The sequence below is a fragment of the Microtus pennsylvanicus genome, chromosome 1 (genome assembly GCF_037038515.1).
Source record: "Microtus pennsylvanicus isolate mMicPen1 chromosome 1, mMicPen1.hap1, whole genome shotgun sequence".
NCBI lineage: Eukaryota > Metazoa > Chordata > Mammalia > Rodentia > Cricetidae > Microtus > Microtus pennsylvanicus.
Genome location: NC_134579.1, coordinates 168,367,314 through 168,388,264, shown reverse-complemented (window position 1 = coordinate 168,388,264; position 20,951 = coordinate 168,367,314). Strand labels below are relative to the sequence as shown.

The following is a 20,951-nucleotide window of genomic DNA, read 5'->3' as shown; positions in this document are numbered from 1 at the left end:
TTAAACTTTGTATATATACTTGCATATTTTGTCCATGAAAAATTACATATGTAATTTTATAATATTTATTTTATTATATTTTATACAATATATTATAATATTATATTAAAATTTGTATATATACTTGCATATTTTGTCCATAAAAATTACAAATGTAATTGTTATGATATATTATTATATATAATATTATAAAATATTATTTTATAATATTTTTAGGTTTTAAAATTATTATTACCTCATTTTCTCAATGCCTTTAAGGCTCCAACCCCTCCCATGTATATCCCCCTGTTCTCTCTCGAAATCATGGCCTCTTTTTAATTGTTTATATATATACACATATATATGCATTTGTGTATGTATATATCATAAATACAAACTTTTCAGTCCATATAACATTACCTGTATGCATATTTTCTCAGGGCTGATCACTTGGTATTGGATAACCAATTTGGGGACCCTTCCATGGAGAAAATAATTTCTCTTATTCTTAGCCTTCCTCGTTGTTCATAGTTCTTTGTCTAGAGTGGAGGCCTCTTGATCTTTCCCCCTTCCATGTTAGCATGCCCATTTGTGTCATTGTTCGGGTCTTGTTTAGGCAGCCACGTTAATGAGACTTCATGAGTGTAACCTCTCTGACCTTTCTGGGAAAGACAACCTCACAGCAAACTTCCTGATCCTCTGACTCTTATAATATTTCCATCCCCTCTTCTGCAATGATCCCTGAGCCTTAGGTGCAGGAACTGTGCTGTAGATGATCAGTTGGGACTGGGTACCACACAACGTCCTTTTCTCTGCATTTGTTGTGATTTTCTGTAATGGTCTCTATCTGTTGCGAAGAGATGCTTCTTTGATGGGATAAGAAGAACACTTATCTGTGGGATAATATTTAGAATGTAGTTGGAATTACGCTGGTTTACTAAAGTGGTTGTAGGCTCTCCTCTAAGATTCATGACTTCATTAGCCCCAGGTAGCAAACTAAGTTTACACCACCAGGCAGGATTTCCCTCTTGTTGAGCAGGTCTTAAGTCCAATTAGAGAGCTGTTGGTTTCCATCAAGGTATGAGTGCCGTTATTGCACCCTGCAGATTATCGTGCCAAGCTGGCTACTGTTGCGATCCGTGGGCATCCTAGTCAGGTAGGACTAGTGACTGCTTCCTCCCTTGGAAGTTTGCATGACACTTTCTGGTACGATGAGAACTGGTCAGCATAGAAGAGACTCTCAGATGAGACCTAGCCCAGGTCCTTTTGCGCCTATGTCTGAAGTGCATAGTATCTTCAGAAAAAGGGACTTCCCTGCCACCTTTTGGAGGCAACCAAGAGTGACGGCAAAATTCTAAAACGTTTTGAGACTCATTGGACAACCTTGACTAACAGCTCCAAACAGGACTTCTCATACCTGGTGGAGGGGTTTTGTTAGCTGGTCTATGGCTCTATGGCTCTTGGGCAGGGGGGTGACTAAGACTTCATTTAAACAAAACCAAATGTATAGGTATACCCAGGCATGTTTTGTATTTAATTTTTATGTGAATAGATAATAATTTGAGTATGACTTTTTTGAACATCCTTATTGTTATTTTACTTCCTACCTCTTTCTTCTCTCTAATTACTGCCTCCGTTTTTTTTTTCCATTTCCCCCGTCAAGTTGCCTGTTCCCTGCTATTCCCTTCTATATTGCCACGGTCACCCTTACTTTCCTGGGTTCTGCAGTGACTCCAGAGCAAGCACTCCCATCTGAGGAGACTTGGAACTCGGAATCAAAGATGAGAAAGAATAAGTGATGTTTGTCTTTCTGGGTCTGAGTTACATCAACCAATAAGATCTTTTATAGTTCCATGCATTTACCTGAAAAGTTCATGATTTCAATTTCCTTTACGGTTGAATATTGCATTGGTATCTGTCTCACATTTTTATTATCCGTTCTTCAGCTGAAGAATGCTTGAGCTGTTACCATTTCCTAGTTATGATGAATAGAACAGCAACGAACACAGCTGGGCAAGCCGCTATGTGGTATGAGGTCAGGTCCTTTGGGCATATGCTAGCTCGTGGTCAGTTTGGGATGCATTTCCCTTGTACACATTCATATGTCTATGATCGGGGTAGGTGTGCATACGTGTTTATGGGTGTGCTTGCACGTGTATGCGATGCCTATGGAAGTCAGAGGTCAAGGTCAGGCTTTCTAAATTATTTCTCTAACTTATATTTTTAGACAGGGTCTCTCACTGAACCTGGAGCTACAGACACTTGCCACTGTCCCAACTTTTATAAAATATGTTTACAGGGCCCATCCTCGGATTCTCACGCTCACAGCAAGTCCTTTATCCACCGAGTCATTTCCCTAGCTCTTCCTTGCATGTAGTTTTTTAGTTGGAGCAATCATTTTTTTTGGATAGGTAAGAAAACTAAAATCTAATTAAGATGAGACAAACTTTAGTGTGATGTGGGATTCCCCTCTGTATGCTATGAATATGTTTTGTTGACATACTAAAAAAAGCTGTTTTGACCTATGGCAAGGAAGAATATAGCAAGACAGGAAATCCAAGCAGAGATAGAGAAAGAATGAAGGCGGAGTCAGAGAGACGCCTTGTAGCTGCCAAAGGAGAAAGAAGTCAGAACCTTACCAATAGGCCACAGTCTTGTGGTGATACATCAATGAATAGAAATGGGTTAATTAAGATATAAGAGCTAGCTAGAAAGACGCCTAAGCTGTTGGCCAAATAGTGTTGTAATGAATAAAATTTCTGTGTAATTATTTGGGTCTGGGTGGCCAGGAAATGAATGAGCAGTCTCCATCTACCTTAGTGTAATGCTAAATATACATTGAAAGCAAAACAGGAAAAACAGATTAGACAAAACAAAAAAGAACACCAGAATAGAAACAGGGAACTTTAAAGTGAAAGAAATAGAATGAACACCAACCAAGTAACAAGAAAATCTAAGAGAAATTCTAGAACAACATCTCCATTCTAGTTCGTGTAATAGATATTGCCTGTAAGAAAATGAGAAAACAAAATTGGCCAGGCAGTGGTGGTGCACGCTGTTAATCCCAGCACTCGGGAGGCAGAGGCAGGCAGATCTATGTGACTTTGAGGCCAGCCTGGACTAAGGAGCGAGTTCTATGACAGAAAGGGCTGTTACACAGAGAAATCCTGTCTCCAAAAACCAAGCAAGCAAGCAAGCAAACAAACGAACGAACAACAACAACAAAAAAAAACCCCTCACCACAACAAAACCAACACAAACCTGCAGGTTTTAGAGGGACATATGCCTTGCCTCGGGCAGGCCGGGGACACCATTGTGGATCTTTAAGTCAAGTTCACCGAGAAGACCTTCGGGAGCAGGTCAGAGGGGAAATAATCCTGACATCTTTGCCCGGCTTAGTCACTTGTTCACAACTTCAGCAAATCCTGTGGAGACCCAACCCCTCTAAAGCTATACTTAGGAAGGATTTCTGTTTTGTTTTGCTATAAAGCGAGTTAAGTAAAGAACTAAAAATAAAGACTGGAGTCTTGCTGGGAGTTGGTTAATTCGTCATTTAACTATTTTGGCTTTCATTTGTCCACTAATTATACAGAGAAGCCATTACATTACAGATGCCAAAAAAGTGACTCCTCTGGAAGAAACTATAAACAATGAGGTGACTTCAGCCATTTGCTCCGGACTTCAGGAAGAGATTGGACATGGAATTCCTGAGTGTCACCTCCTCTTGTCCTCAGTCTCCTCATCCATCATGTGAGAATCTTTTATTAAACAGTAGCAACTTTCTCAAAAAAAAGAAAGATGGAATAGAAAGAAAGATGGAATAGAAAGAAAGAAAATAAAAGAAAAAGAAAAAGCACCTCAGAAAAGAGAAAAAAAGTCAGCAAGAGTGACTGGTATTTTTAAACTACAGAGAGGGAAAGTAGTCGTTAGGAAAGATAAGACCTTGAGCTCTAAAGTCAAGGCTGCTTCGCTTAAATGTACTTCTTAGAAGATTAGATTTGCTGAGGGGGAGAGGGGAGTTTCTTGCCAAAATCATTAAGGAAAACTGATTCTGAACATGTCTTAAAACAGAGCTTTTGGTAAACAGGAATTACCTATAAAGAAAATCAGGAAGGCGACGTGTTTCTTTTTATGAAGTTACATCCTGCCATAGAAAAGCTGGATCGGAAATAAAGACTGAGGCTTTCCCAACTGCATACCAACCCGGCCATTATTTCATCAAGGAAAATCTGAGCAAAAAGCTCAGCTCAGCAACGAGTGAAAACAAGACCAACAGAGGTTTGAAATGTCCCACGAAGCCAGACAAGCAATGGCTACTTCTAACCATCAGGAGAAAGGGTGCAAACACTCTCTGCTGTGTGGTTAGGGGTTTCTTTGTTGCAGGCCCCTCGCATTTCAGCAATACTTTCCCCTGACTTGTTCTGTAAAAGAAAGATATATGGGTACCCAAGAAAGTGAGACTAATAAAATATGATGTTGCTGTTGTTGTTATTTGCTGTGCGTTTGCAGGGTCGTCTAGCTTTCCCAGTTTCTGCAATGGTACTTCTCTACTTTGCTCCTCACTTCTCTGATTTGCCATCGCCGTTCTGGATACCTTCCCATTTTATCCTCCCACTCTCCCACTCTCAAAGACGAGGCTATTTCTCTGGAGAAATAGGTTCCCATGGCTGTTAGGCTGCAATGGCAGGTGCCAATTTCTACTAGCAAAGAAGAAAGCAGCTCATAGCTTCTGCTCTCTCCTTTCACCCCACCAACTCCCAACTCCACACGGTCTTCAGATACACACCTCCTCCTCCAACCTCGCATCCTCTCGCACACCCTGCACAGCCCGCATGCCAGGATGCCCGCCACCACAGTAACGCTCAACCCACTCGGCGGCCCCACCCAGAGCCGTCCCGCCTCCCACGCGCGCACCAATGGCTACGGCCCTCAGCTCCCAGAGGGCCCTTTGATAGGACAGAGCGATCTGACAGTCTCAGAGCATGTCCCGCCCCCTCTCGCACTCCTCGGGATCGGGAGCAACCCGAGCATCAGCGAGAGTAGCTGCGAGAAGCCGCGGCGGCGGCGCGTCGGTGCAGTTGCGCCATCTGTCAGGAGCGCAGCCGGCGGGGAGGGGGCTCCGCGGAGAGGAGGAGGGGTCGCCGTGCGCCGGGCCTCCGAGACCCGCCCGCCCTCCCGCCGGCCAGGAGCGCAGCGAGGCCGCCTAGAGCCGGAGCGCTCCTAGGACTCCCCGGGCGCACACAAAGCCACCGCCTGCGCCAGCCAGGGAGGGACCGGTCTGCCGGGCCGGGGACACCGGCGCCGCCCCCTCGGCGCTTCGCGAGGCCCACGAGCTCCCGGGCCCCGCCGCGGAGCCGCCGGAGCCGCCGGAGCCGCTTGGGCCGCGCCGGAGGAGGGCAGAGAGAGGACCATGTGAATGTGCTCCGGAGCCGAGAGCCACGCCACACAGGTAAGCGGCCGGGGATGCGCGGAGCCGCGGGATGCTGCGGAGACGCCCGGCCCAGCGCCCCCGCATGGGCTGCCTCCGCTGCGGTCCCGCCGCGCAGCCTCCGGGGCGCCGAGCCCTGGGCTCCCCGCGACGCAGGACACGGATGCGGGGTGCGGCCCCGAGGCTGCGCGGGTACCGCGGTCTATTTCCTCGGCCACCGGCAAGCGCCGGGAGAAAAATAGGAATTGGCTTGGGGGCGAGGTTGGCCCAGCTCCGCCCCCGCCCTCCTTTCGCGGCCCCCGGCGGGGACCCGGGCTGTGTGTGTTGTTTTAATGTCAGGGATGATGTAATCACTTAATAATTGATGCCCCGTGCTGCTTTCCTCCCCACCCAACCCCTGCCCCACTCCTCCACCTCTTGGCCTCCTCCCTCGGCGGCCCTCGCCTTCCCCAGCGCATCCTCCTGCCTATTTCTGGAACCTCCCTTGCACTTCCCCCACCCTCCCCTTCACCCTTCCTGTGCCACAACCCACCCACCCTTCCCCTTTTCCCCTGTGCCTGGCCTTCCCTCCTCTTCCTCTGTCCCCCACCCCTTCTGCTCTGTCAAGCTCGGTTTTCCTCCCTTCTCCAGTCGCTGGATTTCCTCCCTACTTCCCTAGGTCGGTGGATGGTTTTGTTTGGTCGCCTCCAGGCTCTCTTATCTCTGAGGCCACAGGCAGAAGGGACTGGCTAGAAAGAGGCCACCAAGCTTGGGTCCAGGAGGCGTTTGCTGGGACTCATTGGGAGGAGGGATAATAAAATCACCCATTTTGCCCCTCCTTCCTCCAATAAATCAGACTCGCTCAGTGTGTGTGTGTGTGTGACACAAAGAGCCCTTTCAGTTCATAGAGAAGTACCCAGGGCACCATGCTTCTTGTTTCTCATCCCGAGGCTTTCCTTTTCTTTCCGATGAAGCTGTTGATCTCTTAGTCCTTTCTGCCACATTTACCAAAAAAATGAAAGCTCCTAGATCCGGGGCGGCAGGTGCAGGCATTTTGCTGTATTCACCCTCTGGTTGCAACTGCAGTTTTTTCTATTTAAGGGGGAGGGGGATTATCTCAGCTGTCTTAGGAGTTGCTATACTTTCAAGGAAACCTCCTCTCCTCCCCCTTTTTCCCCCCTCTTCCTTTTTGGGGGATAGGTACTGGTACCTGAGACAGGATAAATTGATGGAGGATCAGAAAAAAATTGTTTCTGAGTCAGAATCAAACTGTTTAACAAGACTGAGGCAGCCCTTAAAGTACAAGGCCGCTTTGCTGAATGAAGTCTTTTGAAATGTGCTCTGGTCTGCTCAGCAATGTTGCTCTGCCCCTTTTATTTAAGTAACCGGGGCTGTGGATAGAATAACACTGGGCTGCATATGGAAGACCGCTGGAGACAGCACTTGTTGGCTTCAAGGTTGACTTTGAATGCCCACGTCTTTCCATTCACCACCAAAGCAACTACAATACTTTTCCATCCTTTGTGCTCTGTGTCCCCGTCTCTGCCTCAGGAGTACCAAGTGTTCTTTAGATGAAAAAACTCAGATCTCAGAGGAAGTGGTTTCAACTCTAAAGCTTCGGGGGTAGTTAACAGGGGATGTGGATGTTTGAATTCAGAACCTGCGATGTTCCTCTGAAGGCGGAAATGTTAATGTAAATCTCAGGTTTGGTATGTCCAGACTGCTGACCCGGGTTGTGGCTCCTCGGCTGTTGAAAGTGACAAAACTGTCCCAAGTCTGTTCTTTAGCCGTTTTAGCTGAAAAGTTTATGTTGCTGTACTCTGATGTTCCTTGTGTAACTTCTTACATTAGAAAAAAAAAAGACAGAAGGGTTCATACTAAATGTTCTCTGAAAACAAAGGCTGATTTGTTGGGATCCCAGACCCAGGAAGGGAAGTTGGTACGCAGTAAACGCACACTGTGCTGCCCAAGTTAGAGGAACTCACTAATAATAAGGTTGAACAGGAATGAGTACGCCCTACTTTCCTGGGGTCTGGAGTCTCCAACCCCATCAGTTTGAAGTTGATACCCTCCAGGCCCAGCACAAATGCCATCTCTCTTCCAAACCCTTCTCTCTCACAACTCCTCTGCTCCAAACAGACCACCAGGTCTCCAGATTTGTCTTCCAACGTCATCATCAGATATTGTTTGTCTTCTGTGTCGGCCATGAACTGGCCAGGAGCGCCTTCAGAAGAGAACCTAATCTGGCTTGTCTTGTTTTTCCCTCAAGTTATACTTTAGCTGGTGTTACTTGGTGACTTCATTTAGTGAGCAGCGAATGTGAATTAGGTCAGTGATAGATACTTAACTAACATGTGTTTTAAGTAGGCACATGCTAGCAGCTATAATAGGCCTGAAAACATAGAGCAGTACAAAACAAAAGATATTTGTTCTTGCTAATGTGATAGTCCCCAGTAGGTGTTTCTGTTCAGTAGATGGCTTTCTCCAATGCAGTGAGAGACTCTGGGTTCCACTCCTCCACCGTGCCATGGCTTTCCCTCGTCACCTGTTTCAGCTGATAGATTGGTGCGGAGGGTGCATCTCCCTTTAATGTGCTTTGGTCTGGATATAGGCAGTCTCGTGCCGTTCCATTATTTGACGCTGCTCTGTGGACTTTGATGTGGTCTTTTGCTTCAGAAGCACCTATCTTGGCCTGGTTTCTATTTGGCAGTTCTGTAGACTCCAAAGAGTCCAGGGAGGATCCTTACAGATCATGGTTCCGTTTAACTTATTTTCCTTAAGTAATTAAGAAAAGTAAGAAATTGGCACATGGGGACTGGGCAGCATGGACGAGGGAGCGAACTGTCTGTCTGTTTGCTTAGGTTACTAAAGACTGAACTCATATTCCTGTTTATTCATTGATCCAGCTTTCTTTCATGATGATTCCTCTTTTAGTTGGGAACTGAACTTCCCCTTTTCTCCGTCAACATGTAGGACAGGTGAGACTTCACTGTCCTGGGTCTTTGCATCCAGCACATTGCGTGGAAGCTAAGTGTGCTTTGGGAGCTGGAGTGGAGGACTGCTAGCGTTCCAGAAGGTTCCCAGTCTCCACAGGCCTCAGCGTTGTGGCAGGAGTTGTCTATATCAGTTATCACAGTTGATAATATATTTTTATTTTTGCAATGGCCATTTTCTTGTATTTTTCTTTTCTGCAACCACTGGCTCATTATGTTGTTTTGTGCAAGATAACAAAAAGATAGGGCGATGGCAATGAATACATGCCGAGTCCTGGTTCCTCAGAAGCCCACAGCCTACTAGAGGAGAGGACAGTAATAAACAGTGTTAACATTTATCGGACATTCACTGCATGTCATGTTCCACTTAAGCTCAACTTTGAACAATAATGATATGAGCCCATGCCTCTGATAATCACCATTTTATAGATGGAAAATTACACATTTCAGTAATTCTTGAGTAACTAATCTAAAATCAAATTCCAGGGAAGTCAGGATCAGGCTCAATTAGTGTGGGTGGCTACAGTATCCTTGCCCTATGCCACACTAGGTGAAGGAGGAGACATATGAGAATGAGGATTGCTTAGCTGAGGTTTTTTTTTTTTTTTTTTTTTTTTTTTTTTGCAATTCACTGTACCAGGAAAAAAAATATGCCCCAAAGTGACTACACAAACTGTTTAGGATGATGCAGCTAGTTCAAGACTAGGTGGGGGCAGTGGAGAGATGGACAGAGGGATAAGACGGAGCTGAAGGAGAAATTGAAAAGGGTTTCTTCAGGTACCCATCTTGAGTGCCATAAGAGTCCCAAGTAGAGATGTGGCATGGGTCACATTGTATTTTAGGAACATAACTTGGTCGTAGTGTGGAGCATGACCTGAGAGAGACAAGAGCCATCCCAGCAGAATTGTTTGCAGACTCTGGGAACAACAAATGCAGGTCCGAAAGGAAATGAGTTTGTCGAGACAGAGTGAGAAAGATTGAGACAGAGCAGAGACATCCCTGAAATGAGGTGGAGACCCGTAAGGGAACAGGGTGGTGGCTTCATTGTGGCCACTTAGGACTTCTGTGCAGACGACTAGGAGGGTCTGGAACTAGGGAAGAGGACTAAGATTCAAAAGTCAATCTGCTAGTAGCAAATTGCAAAATACTTGAAGCCATGGAATATATCCCTTGAGGAAGAATATACCAATAGAATAGATGTGGCCAAGGCGAGCCCTGCCATAGAAATAGGGGTGCAGGCCCTCAGTAGAGGGTATCCCAGATAGGGGACAGGCCGGGGCCTGGGTAGGTAGTAGTAGCTGGAGCCAGAGAGTTGACCAGAGACAGGATGGAAAGTGCCATTGGATTTAGCATGGGAAGTTTGGGAACATGACTGGAGAGAGTGGTAGCAGCCTTGGCTGTCCTCACCACAGATGTGTGCGCAGTCAGGCACGCCTGTACAGAGAATCCCTTGTGGAGTTTCTCAAGGTTGCAGGTCATGGAGCCTGGAGTCTTCAGGATCATATAGTTCAACATGCTAATTTCACATGAGGCAAAATGAACTCCAGAGAGAATTGGTAACCCATCCCAAGAGCCAAAGCCCCCAGGTTTTATCCCAGGTTTTATGCCTTTCAGTTCAGGGGAGGGAGGGGTGGGGTAGAGAGCGTGGAGCTGAGGTGGGGTCCAGGTTTGGTCATCCCAGATGTATGACCTGATCTTTACTTCCATTTCTTTGTCTTTTTTTTCAATATGTAGGATGGGGGTGGGTGGTGGATGCACATGAGTACAGGTGTCAGACCCCCTGAGCTGGAAATACAGACAGCTGGGAGTTGCCTTATGTGAGGTCAAGGAGCTGAGCTAGGGTCCTCTCCAAGATCGTTATACATTCTTAACCTCTGAGCCTTCTCTCTGCTCCCATTTCTTCTAAATCAGTGATTCTCAACCTTCCTAAAGCTGCCAGTCTTTAATACAGTTCCTCATGTTGTGATGACCCCCCAACCAAAAATTTCATTGCTACTTTATAACTGTAATTTTGTTAATATTCTGAATCATAATGTAAATATCTGTGTTTTCTGATGGCTTTTTTTCTTGGTGTGTTTGTTTGTTTTTGTTTTTGTTTTTTTTTTTTTTTGAAAGAGTGTTTCTCTGGGTTTCCTGGAGAAACACTTTGGAGAGAGACCAGGCTCACCTCACATGCACAGAGGTCCTCCTGCCTCTGCCTCCTGAATGCTGAGATTAAAGGTGACCCCTGTGAAAGGGTCATTTGAACCCCCCACAGGTTGAGAAACACTGCTTGAAATGGAGACTGAGTGAACTAACCAATGTAAAGCTCTTAAAAAATCACACCCCACATATCAGTAAGCTGTGTGTTTACTGATAATCTATAATATGTGTATATGCACATACGCACACGCAAGTGCACACACAAGCATTTAGAAAGCAGAGGTCATACTATGTATGCCCAAGATCTTGAGTGACACCGTGTTTGTTTGTGCGTGTTCATTGAAAATATATTGTGTGTACATTAGGAAAATTTAAGTGTTTTGAAAGAGATAGTGGAAGACTGTCAGTCTCAGATCAAGAAAGGTTAGGAAAGGCAGGACATTTGCTTATGTGGTGTGGTTGAAATAGCATTTTTACTCTTTTTTTTTTTTTTTTAAAGAAATGTAGCGGCTTCTTTATCCCTGAGAACAGAAACATAAAGGCATTCCGGAGTCAGCCCTGTAAAGGGTTTCTTTGTTTCCATCAGACAAGCAGAACTGTAACCTATTTACTCTTCAGTCTCTTGAGTTGGACTTAAGAATGTATCCTGATTCTGCAAAGGAAAAAGAAACTACAAAGTAGGAAAAACCATGCATTTGATTTCTGAAAAGAAAAGAAAAGACTTGAGTTATTTAGAGAAATATGATCATCTTCTAGAGTTTTGTAGTCAAGCAAATCTAATTTTTAGCTCTTAAAACAACCTAAGTAGCCTCAACAACATTATCTCAATGGGCTTGGGTGACATGCAGTATAGACAGCTTAGGGATAAGTGACACTTTGGACTTGATTAGGACACAGTAATCCTAGAAGGATGTAAATTGAACTGGATTTATGGCCTAATAAAAACGTGGGAAGAAAAGATAATGCTTACTGACTCATGAGACTTTAACAGTGTTTGCTGGACTCGGAGTTGTGACATTTGGATGAGAATGCTTCTGTTGGTCTCCAGCTGGTTCCACAGGGCCTGCTCTGCACCTCCCTTGGGATGGGAGGCCACCTTGGTCTCCTGGGGTGCATCTAGGGAGTACAGATCCCATTCTGCATTAGTATGCCCACTCTCTCAAGCAACATCGTGCTGTGTTGGGAAAGCAGATGTTGGGCCTGTAAACTTTTGTGAAAGAAAAATTATAGTATCAAAAAGGCTTAGCTCATCGCTTATTCCTGTTCCAAAACTTTTTCCTGAGAATTAACATGTTTTGGTCTTGTATCAAAAAATGTTGGTGATAAATAATATGCACAGCTCACCACAGCTTCTCATTCTTGTCAGAATGTGCTGGCCAGATATCACCAGCCCTTTATTGAACCCTGGAGGCCTGTGCTTGCCATTCTACATATAGTCGTTTTTTTTAAATCACAACAACTCCATGTGACAGGGACAGTGTTATTGTCGGCATTAGTCACACGGGGAGACGGAGGCTCAAAGCTGTGAGGTCACCTGTGCGTGTGTGTCACACAGCTAATAGCTTACGAGGCCGGGCCTGGGTGCTTCCTCTTCTGAAGGCTGTTTAGACTTCGCCTCTTTGCCTTTGCTCTGCAAAGGGAGCAGCCAGGCACCTCTACCCCAGTGTGAAAACTTCACTCCTGATGTAGCCACTGAGCACTCTTCCTCCGAGAAGTCCCCTTCACCCCTCCCTCACCTCAGAGCTGGCTTGCCACCCTCATTGTGGCCTGACTCATACGTAGCAGAGGGAGTCAGATGGGTGGGGGACAGGGAGTACTGGACTTTTACAGTGACACGTAAGCCCTTGGCAAGTCAGGGCTATATGGGGGTGCTTAGCCAGGGTAGCACACAGCGCTATTCTATTCCATGACATGATTAGCCCCACTTGTCAAGAAAACCAAAGCAGAGTGGTTATGTGATTTTTGTCAAGGCTAAAAAGTGGCAGCGCTGGGGATCTGAACCCAGGTGGTCTGGCTCTGGTGTCTGTGTTTTCTTTTGCTTTTGTCTCCTCTCTCAAAAGAGATGGTGATCCCTAAGGGAGAGTCTGTGCCCAGCAGCTGCCAGGCCATACACAGCTACTGTATTGAACATCAGCCCTTTCATCCTTCCATCCACCCCTGCAGAACAGCAGACAGGTAACGAAACCAGAAAAGAACACTGTGTCAGTGATTCAGAGTACCGGGGGCCCTGCTGGAAGGCCTGCTCCTAAGCCACTTTCTAATTTCAACGGGACAGCCAGGGTAGACCCCTATGAAATCTCTGTAGCCCGGTGGAGACACAGGAATAGAGGAGGAGGAGGAGCTTCTAGAAGGCGCGGAGTACAGGGAGTGCAATGTGGGAGCAGGTGTAGGAATTGTTGGAAATGACCCCCCCACACACACACCCAGAGTTGGGGAGCCTTGGCCTCTGCCACAAAAAGACCTTTTGGCATTTTGGAGGTTTCTAGGTCTCTGCTCCTCTTGAATGCGCTTGTGGGATTTTATCTAGTGAATTCTGACTCTGTATTTTGTTCCGAGCTTCCATCTTTGAGGCACCCCAAAATAGCAGGTTTTTAGAAGTTGTATAAGGAGTCCATCTGCTTTATATTGAAAAGTAGGGCTCTAACGGAACATTTAAAACAAGCCAGTTCTCCTTTCTCACAGCATAGCCCAGGGAACTTTCCCCAGTCCTCCCTTTAACCGCAGAAAAAGTGACCCGGTCTGTATGTCTGTGACAGCCTGTCCAGTTTAATCTCCACCGAGAGGCAAAAGCCCATCAGGAAGTTCCTTCATTTCCACACCTGTTAAAAGTCATAACGTTTTAAAGTCATAATGTTTTCAAATACTGACACATGTAAAATTTGATTTTTTTTTGTTTTAATTTTATTTTAATTTCAGTGCATGAGTAACATAAGAACGTTTTAAGAAGTGCTAGTTTCTGTTCACAGTTTCTCTGGCTATTCTCTCAGTTTGGAGGGTGTCACTTTGGTCTGGTTTATTTTCTCACGGAGAAATGCAAACCCAGCATCTTACCATTCTCAGATGTGGGCTCCAGAGCTGGCTTATCAGGAAACATTTTGCAATTCGTACCGCTTATCGTCATCTCCTCCCTGACAGTGTTGCTCTGAGCCAGTTCATTGTCCACCTTGGTTTGGTCCTCCTCCTCGGAATATGTATCCTTCTGACTCTGGCTTGCAAAGATCGTTTGCTTCTGGATTAGTGGCTAGGCGTTTGTCCTTGTCAGCGAGAGCCAGTGTTAATGCTGTTTCCTCCCACGTGCTAACAGCCCACTGAGTAGGAGGCAAAAACTCAGAGTCCTGAGCACGGCCTTCAAAGCCTCCACGGTCTCATGCATTCCCCTAAAGTTAAACCCGGCTCACCTCACTCCTTAGCCAAGATGTCTGTCCACCCGCTACATCTTCAACACGGACAGACGGATCATGTGTTCTTGCGGTTAGTCAGTCCCCTTTCCCAGACCCCTAGTCTTCCGTTTCCCTTAGAATCCTTCCCTTTTGTCAAGGCCCAGCTGGAGTCCCAATCTCTTCGTTTTCTTACATTAGCCTTTTGTATCTTTCTGTTGCCTCTTAATACAGGATGTCTGGTGTTACTAGTTAGAACCTGACGTGAGAAATCGAAGGTTCAAAGAGTTTTGTGTCCTCTGCAAGGTAACAGCTGCTCATTTAGCTAAGACCAGCTCTTCAATTTCCTGAACTTCTTACGCGGGACTCCTGTCTTTCCAAGAAATTGTTGGTCCTTTTTGTGCCTGCATAAAAAAGATGTTCCATCTTTTGTTCTGTCCACTTACAACTTATAGTGGTGTCCCCCAGGAGTAGAAGTTCAGTAGATGCTTCTCTCGAAGAGCCTGGAGCAAGGTCTGGGGTGCAGCTGGTCTCCTGGGTATCATGTTATTAGACCGGCACCTTCCTGAGCGTTGAGCTTCCGAGCGTTCCCTACTGACTCTGGAGCAGATGTAGCAGTTGGTCCTAGCCTGCTCACGCCCTACTGTACCTTGAGAACGGCATGTGTTTAAAGAACTCTGCTCAGAAGTTTGAGCTTTTTGCTGAAGATTTCAGGCAGTCAGGAACGTGGTTAGGTCTTCCCCTCTGCCATTAGGTTCTCATCAGCATAGTTTGCAGAGGCAGAGGAGACGTAACACACAGAGGAGAGTATACCACACTGCAGAGTGACACGCGAGACCAGGGAGAATAGGCAGAATGGTCCCACAGCTGGAGGAGGCTGGAAGCTATCGTAGTGAGCAGTGGAAGAGAAGGGGCCGCCTGGGTATACGTGTTGTGCCCTGCAGCCTCCCCACCGCTGACCTGCCCATTCCCGGACTTCACACTGGACTGCGTTGCCTCAGCCATATGGAAGGCAGCTTTGTCTGTGGGGGTACCTTCTCCACGTGGCTTCACCTGAAGAATCCCTTTTTCAGGGAAGGAGGAGGAGGGTTTTATACCAGATTTAAGGTCCTGCAAAGTGAGGATCTGACGCTGTAGCTCAGCTTCAGCCTTTTTCTTTTTTTCCTTTTTCTTTTTTGTATGGCTTTCAAAGGAATGGTAGGAAATGAGCTTTTTATAAACTGTTTTCCATGGTGACAGGAGGGAGCAATCTAGTCATTTTTGTAACAAAAGACACAACAGCACAATGGGCGGTGTTTGTCAGGCGTTCCTTAGAAGCCCTCTGGACCACCTGTGAGCTGAGCCTGGGTTCTCAGGAATGGCTTCCCCTAGCCAGCCCTCACCTGAGTGCTGGTTTCATCTGCCTGGGGGGTAGAAAGAAGAACGTTTTCTCTGGATGCAGGGCAGCTGCAGAAGCGAAAGGGAGCGTGCCCGGTGTTCACTGCTGCTCGGAAGTGGAGGTGGGGTGTTTTGCTTGCTTTCAGCGTGCAGTCTAGGGTCTAAACATTTCCTGTCCCCTACCTTAAATGTAGGTGGTCACACACTGCTCTTCACCCTTTGTTGGCGTCTAATGTCCCCGCTTGATTTATGTACCCAGTTTGTTCATCTTCAGCCACTTCTGTGTATGCCATTGTCAATACTGTCAATTTTAGTAGCACTGGTCTAAATGATTGTATAAAACTACAACAAGCTGTGCACGTATGTGCTTGCTGGTGACAGTGTTTTTGCATGTTTTCAGTAATACTTCTTGATGGAGATGTGTCTTTAGAAAACTTCCCTCGTGTGGGCAGTACTTCAGATAATCCTTTTGCCCCTGGATCCTCAGAGTCAGTTTAGAATTCACATTCTGTTTTCAAGTGATAATTTGAATTCCGTGTTCCATCTTCTTGGGCGAAAATTCTGTAATCCTTTTCTTACCCTGGGGGTAGAAGCAAAGAGAATGGGCCACACCTCGCCCTGTTCTAAGTACAGTAGACCGAGGAATTCTCACTAGCTTGTCATTGGCGAACATACTCTTGTTTTCGGATGGCTGGAGTTGGAGATAGTTCCTTTGCAGGCTGAGTTCCTCTGTGGAAGCCAGTGAGGGGTGCCTGGGAAGAATCTAAGAACCCTCAGCCAGCTGCTTTGTAAGGTATTGGTAGCATTTTAATCTATCTAGCCCAATCTGAGCATTAATCTCTCCATTCCAGTCTGTCCGTTAGTCTATTCATCCCAGTCTGTCTGTTAGTCTATCCGTTCCGATCTGCCCCTTCCAGTCTACCCTGGAAACGGAGAGCTTGCAGCTCATGTCTTCCAAGTGTGTTGCAGAGAACTTGCTGCTTGTAAGACCGCAGTTCCACTCCTTACCCAACAGTGCTCCCACTCAGACTGCACCACAGAGAAAAGTCCAGCACACGGAAGTGATCGAGTTCCCGGTTTGTTACATCTAAGGCAACCCTGTCTGCCTTGCCTGTTCCTCATCTCTCCCACTGGGATGGAAGTTGTCCTTTCACCGGGTGAAACACCTTGGCCCTGGCCCTGCAACAGTTCTTCCTCAGACCTGAGAAGGAAGACGGCCTGCTCTGCCCAAGCCTCCGTCTGGGCTCCCGATGCCCGTTCTCTTTACTAATGAGGGGGCTGTTGGCGAGGCAGGAAGAGGTGGAGGAATAGATAGAAGAGGGTTTGGGAAGCCTAGGAAAAGTTCAAAGAGTGCTCAGCTTGTGACTAGATGGATCAGAAGAATCTAGATTGGCACTCCATTGGAACTGGGTTCCTTTCAGAGCAGTTCTGTGACTTTGCATGAATGGGAAAGCTGGCCTAGTGGTGACCTAGAATTCAGTACTGACTTGACTAGTTAAGCGGGCAGGGTGTTCTAAGACACTAAAGAAAGCATCCGTCGAACCAGCTGAAAGTAGAGCTCAGGGTGGGTTCTAGGCTTGAATTGGGAATAATAAGGATGAGACTGATCTCTGAGGAGTTAGCCCAGTAGGTATGTTGGAAGAGAAAAGGTGAAGATGCTCTCCGATAAGGAAAGCCAGGGAGGCGGATGGTTCCTGCTAGATGCTGATGCAAGGGTGAGTCTGTGTTCAATGAATTCTTCTCAGCAGTAGAAGCCTGGTCCTGGTAGAGAGTAAGGCTACCAGATGCCAAGAACACGAGAGTGGAAAGCCGTTGGTCCTTCTTGCCCCTGGTTCAGATGTTTATAAATGTTTTGAAAGGAGGATATATGCATGTGTTGCTTTTGTCCGGGGGTTCTGGACCCCTGGAGATGTTGTACCACGAGCAGCTGGTTTAGCGGGAATCATATTTTTAACTGATGCTCAGTTTTCTTTCTATTTCTACTGATTCCTGCTGCCTTGGGACTCACCCCCATGGAAGGCTAAGGATCCTTTTACTGTAAGGTGGGGACAGAGCATAGCCAAGGACAAGAGCGCTTTGCTTAGCTGTTGATGTTCAAGCAGGCCTTTCAAGCATGTTTTAGGGACCAGGGTTAGCCCGGCTCCATTTAAGAGGCAGAGTTTGTAAGAAGGAAAATAACTGTGGGTCCCAGGAACCAAACCTCAGAAGGCCAGGCATGCTTATGTGAAACTCATGAAGGGAGGTTGCAGGACTGTTCCCCTCCAGATGGAAAGGAGAAATTTTCACCTGGGTTAGCGAGAAGAGCTTACAGAGACTCAGAGAAGTTGATTTAAGGGATGGATGGTCATTGAGACCCAATGCCCCTTCCTCAGATTCATCTAAGGGGGCATTCAGACACTGTAGCTTCAGAAGAGTGGAACGACCCCTGCAGGCAGAAGAACGTGTGCACGCTGTTACCCTGTGGAACTCTGGGGAAGAAACCACCTTGAAGTGTGCCTGCCATGGACACATTTAGGCCGAACCAGACCTGGAGCATGTCCCCTCCCGATTCCCCAAAGCTTACACATGACATAGGGAGAATTCTGAGAGTCAGTCCTACTTAGGTTCTGAGTGGGTGTGGAGTTGTTGAATTCTGGGAGAAGGAAGCATTTTGGTCTCACCCCTAGAGGCTGGCTGAGCTCGTGGCTGCAGATACTGCCAGGCTCTAGTGAGAAGTTGACCAGTGTGTCTGTAGACCCAAGCCCACACCCAAAGACAGAAGGAAGAAATACCCCATGGGGCCATCAGCACTTGTACCAACCCCCCCCTCATCACTGCCGTGGTCTGTCCTCTTTCCCTGGAGGGAAGAGGCGAAAGGAAGGAGTGGCTTTGAGAGGTGAATTTAATTGACTAATTGCCCGTAGCAACCAAAGTCTTAACTCCTAAGAGACCGTAACAAGATTATATTTTTCCGTCATAAGCAGAAATGTAATGTTGGTAATTAAGTTGAATCCAACCATTGAGAAATAAGGCAGCATATTTTAAAATACACAGTTGAGTGTGCACCGCAAGCGGAGCAGTTAGGCTCTATTTTTACTTTGAGGTAGGGCAAGGAATTCCCTCTTAACACGCCTCTGAGGAAGTCATGGCTCAGGATACCTGTGTCAGGCTTACTTAGAGTGAGACGTGAGATGTTCTGCCCTTAAGGCTAGAGCTGTAAACTTGGAACCACAGAGTGCAGTGAGGGGTTGGCTCTCCAGGCTGAGCTGCTGAGAGTTCTTATCAGTGCTGTGGAAGGAGGGAGCTGAGGTCAGGGAAATGTACTTAGAAGTTCAAGCCTTTCTCAGGTTTGCCCTGATGTTGGACGCTGGAGGAGAAATTTTACTATGTGTTGCTCTAGTTCAGTATTTTAAAAAGAAATGGGGAAAGTGCTAGAAATGATGTCCCTAAACACCAGGGAGATGCCCTTCATTTTTATTCAATCCCCATGTACTAAATAAAGCATCCGTTATGCAGGGCTTCATTTCCAAGTCTAATTCATAAGTACTTTCCAGAACACTCAGATGAGAGGGAGAAAAACTCTTCTTAATTACATTTCCCTCCTACTGGCATCCATACGAGGACGCTGCTGCGTTTAGGAAGATGTGGTTGAGAACCTGTGTGTCCTGAAATACCTAGCAATGTTTGCAGGGAAATCTCTAGGCCTGTTTTAAAAGCACGTGCCGCTCCGAGGGGTGGTGGGAGCTGCCTGACAGGACAGCGCTCGCTCGTGGATTATCCTGCCAGAAAATCCCTGTAGCACTTGGAACTAATCTCAGGCCATAAATCCGTCTCCTGTTCTCCCTTGTCTGTCAGGAAGAGCCAGGAGAGCTAGAGATGGGGTGCTGTGGTTGAAAGAGTCACTAAATACAGCTCCAGAACCGTGTGTGTGTGTGTGTGTGTGTGTGTGTGTGTGTGTGTTTTGGCTGGCAAGTTAAAAAGTTGCATTTGTGAGATAGTTTCATTTAAAGCTTACCAGCATGTGTCCATACACACTGGAGAAGCAGTTCTGTGACTTAGCAGCAATGTAGAGTGGCGTTCTCTGCTCCCCAGTCCAGCCAGTTCTCAGGACTCGCCTCGCCGGTGTCTTTTTAAATGAAGAATGAGTTGTTTCTAATTTTCTCCTGAAGTTATTAAATCCTTCCAGAATTACATTTATGATTAGACCTTGAGGTAGGCACCTGTGCATAGCACTTAGGTGTACACCACAGTATTTCTACTTGTGAAGTGGCTCTCTCTACAGGTGCATCTCCCGGATGTGCTTAGAGCAAATTCTACCAAAGGGAGGCTCTTTCCAAACATTTTCCCCCCATAATGAAGTGTGCAAACGTTTTTTTGCCCAATAGTTTTACAGGTCTTTTCTCCTCATTTTGGAATTGCTACCTCCCACAGATAGCTACAATACACAATGTAGCAAGCTAAGTTATTCTGTGACCCTTCTGAATGCTTTGTCTTGGGTGATAGAGGACCTTGGTCTTCTCTGCATCACTTCATCCTAGTGCAGAGCATAAACTGTATCGGGTTAAAACCAGGAGCTCTGTCAAAAGCTTGTCTCACAGCAAGATAGTCCCAGATAGCACGGTACAGTCTCAGAGCTGAGTCTTGGAGGCTCTTCAAGTTCTCCTCGGCTCATGTGCTCAGTTTCCTCCCTTGCTGTCACTGGGACAGGCTTCATCATCTTCTGCGCATTTGCCTCACTCTCGTTATGACTACAGTCGGCTCAGCCTTGAGCTGAAGCCATTCGATGCTCTGTTCACTGCTTTCTTCAGAGATTTCCAACTGTTGGAGCAAAATACACTCAACTTGAGAGGGCTTGTCAATCACAACACTGCACCATGTAGAGTCAGTGTGGCTTCTCATATGTGTGCCACGCAGCTGATAGGAGGCAAAAGAGAAAGTGTGTGCTCCTGGGAAGTGTCTTTGGCATTCAACAACAACAAAAAAATTGTCAATCAACTTTTCTAAATGGGAGTATATATTTGAGCTGTCAATTTCTACAACCTCATTTCCTTTTGTATTTAGAATTTAGCCACTTACTTGAACATGCAGGTATGAATTAGGCATGTCATAACCGAAATTTAAGTAACTTTGTGATCCACAATGATTTGAAAAGCAAGATCGTGGTTTTCAACACCACAAAATTTACACTTCTGTCATTGCTGCAAGAAGTCATTTCATCTCCTGTGGTGGCAGCTCAGACCATAAATTACTTCTCTGGACCAGACCCCAACATAAACTATCTCTCTTGACAGGCGCGGAGGCGCGGTCATAATTTATGATCCGACACCGTGTAGAACTTGTTACCTTTACAGCAGCATTAACAACAGACAGCTCACCTGTGACAGGTGAGACTTCCAGAAGGTTTATTGTGATCCCATGAAATAGATTGGAACTCCCATAATTCCATCTTTAAAATGCACGAGAATAGTAGCATAAACCTGGAATCCCTTAACTGTTGATGAAGGTGTTCCTTCTCATAAAGGTAACACATTCAAAAGCTTTCACTTCACATTACACACACGTACACACAGAAAAACACAGAGAAGCTCGACATAAGCAGAACCAGTTTAGAACAGATCACTTGCTTTAAGAGAACAGAGTTTACCGCAGTGTTAGGATAGTTGATCTCCTGCAGGTACATGGGTGAAGCTGCTGGCG

General features: G+C 46.2%; 1 protein-coding gene across 3 annotated transcripts in view; it reads left to right on the top strand.

The window, feature by feature from the left end:
* Positions 1-5,201: 5,201 nt before the first annotated feature.
* The window catches only part of Fyn (FYN proto-oncogene, Src family tyrosine kinase), a 203,793-nt gene continuing 188,043 nt past the window's right edge, over positions 5,202-20,951 (top strand). Inside the window, exon 1 of one of the 3 annotated variants that reach the window (XM_075945335.1) lies at positions 5,202-5,428. The gene's annotated coding sequence lies outside the window, so the exon portion shown is untranslated. The remainder of the gene's footprint in view (positions 5,429-20,951) is intronic. The other 2 variants (XM_075945319.1, XM_075945327.1) reach the window with 2 other exon arrangements.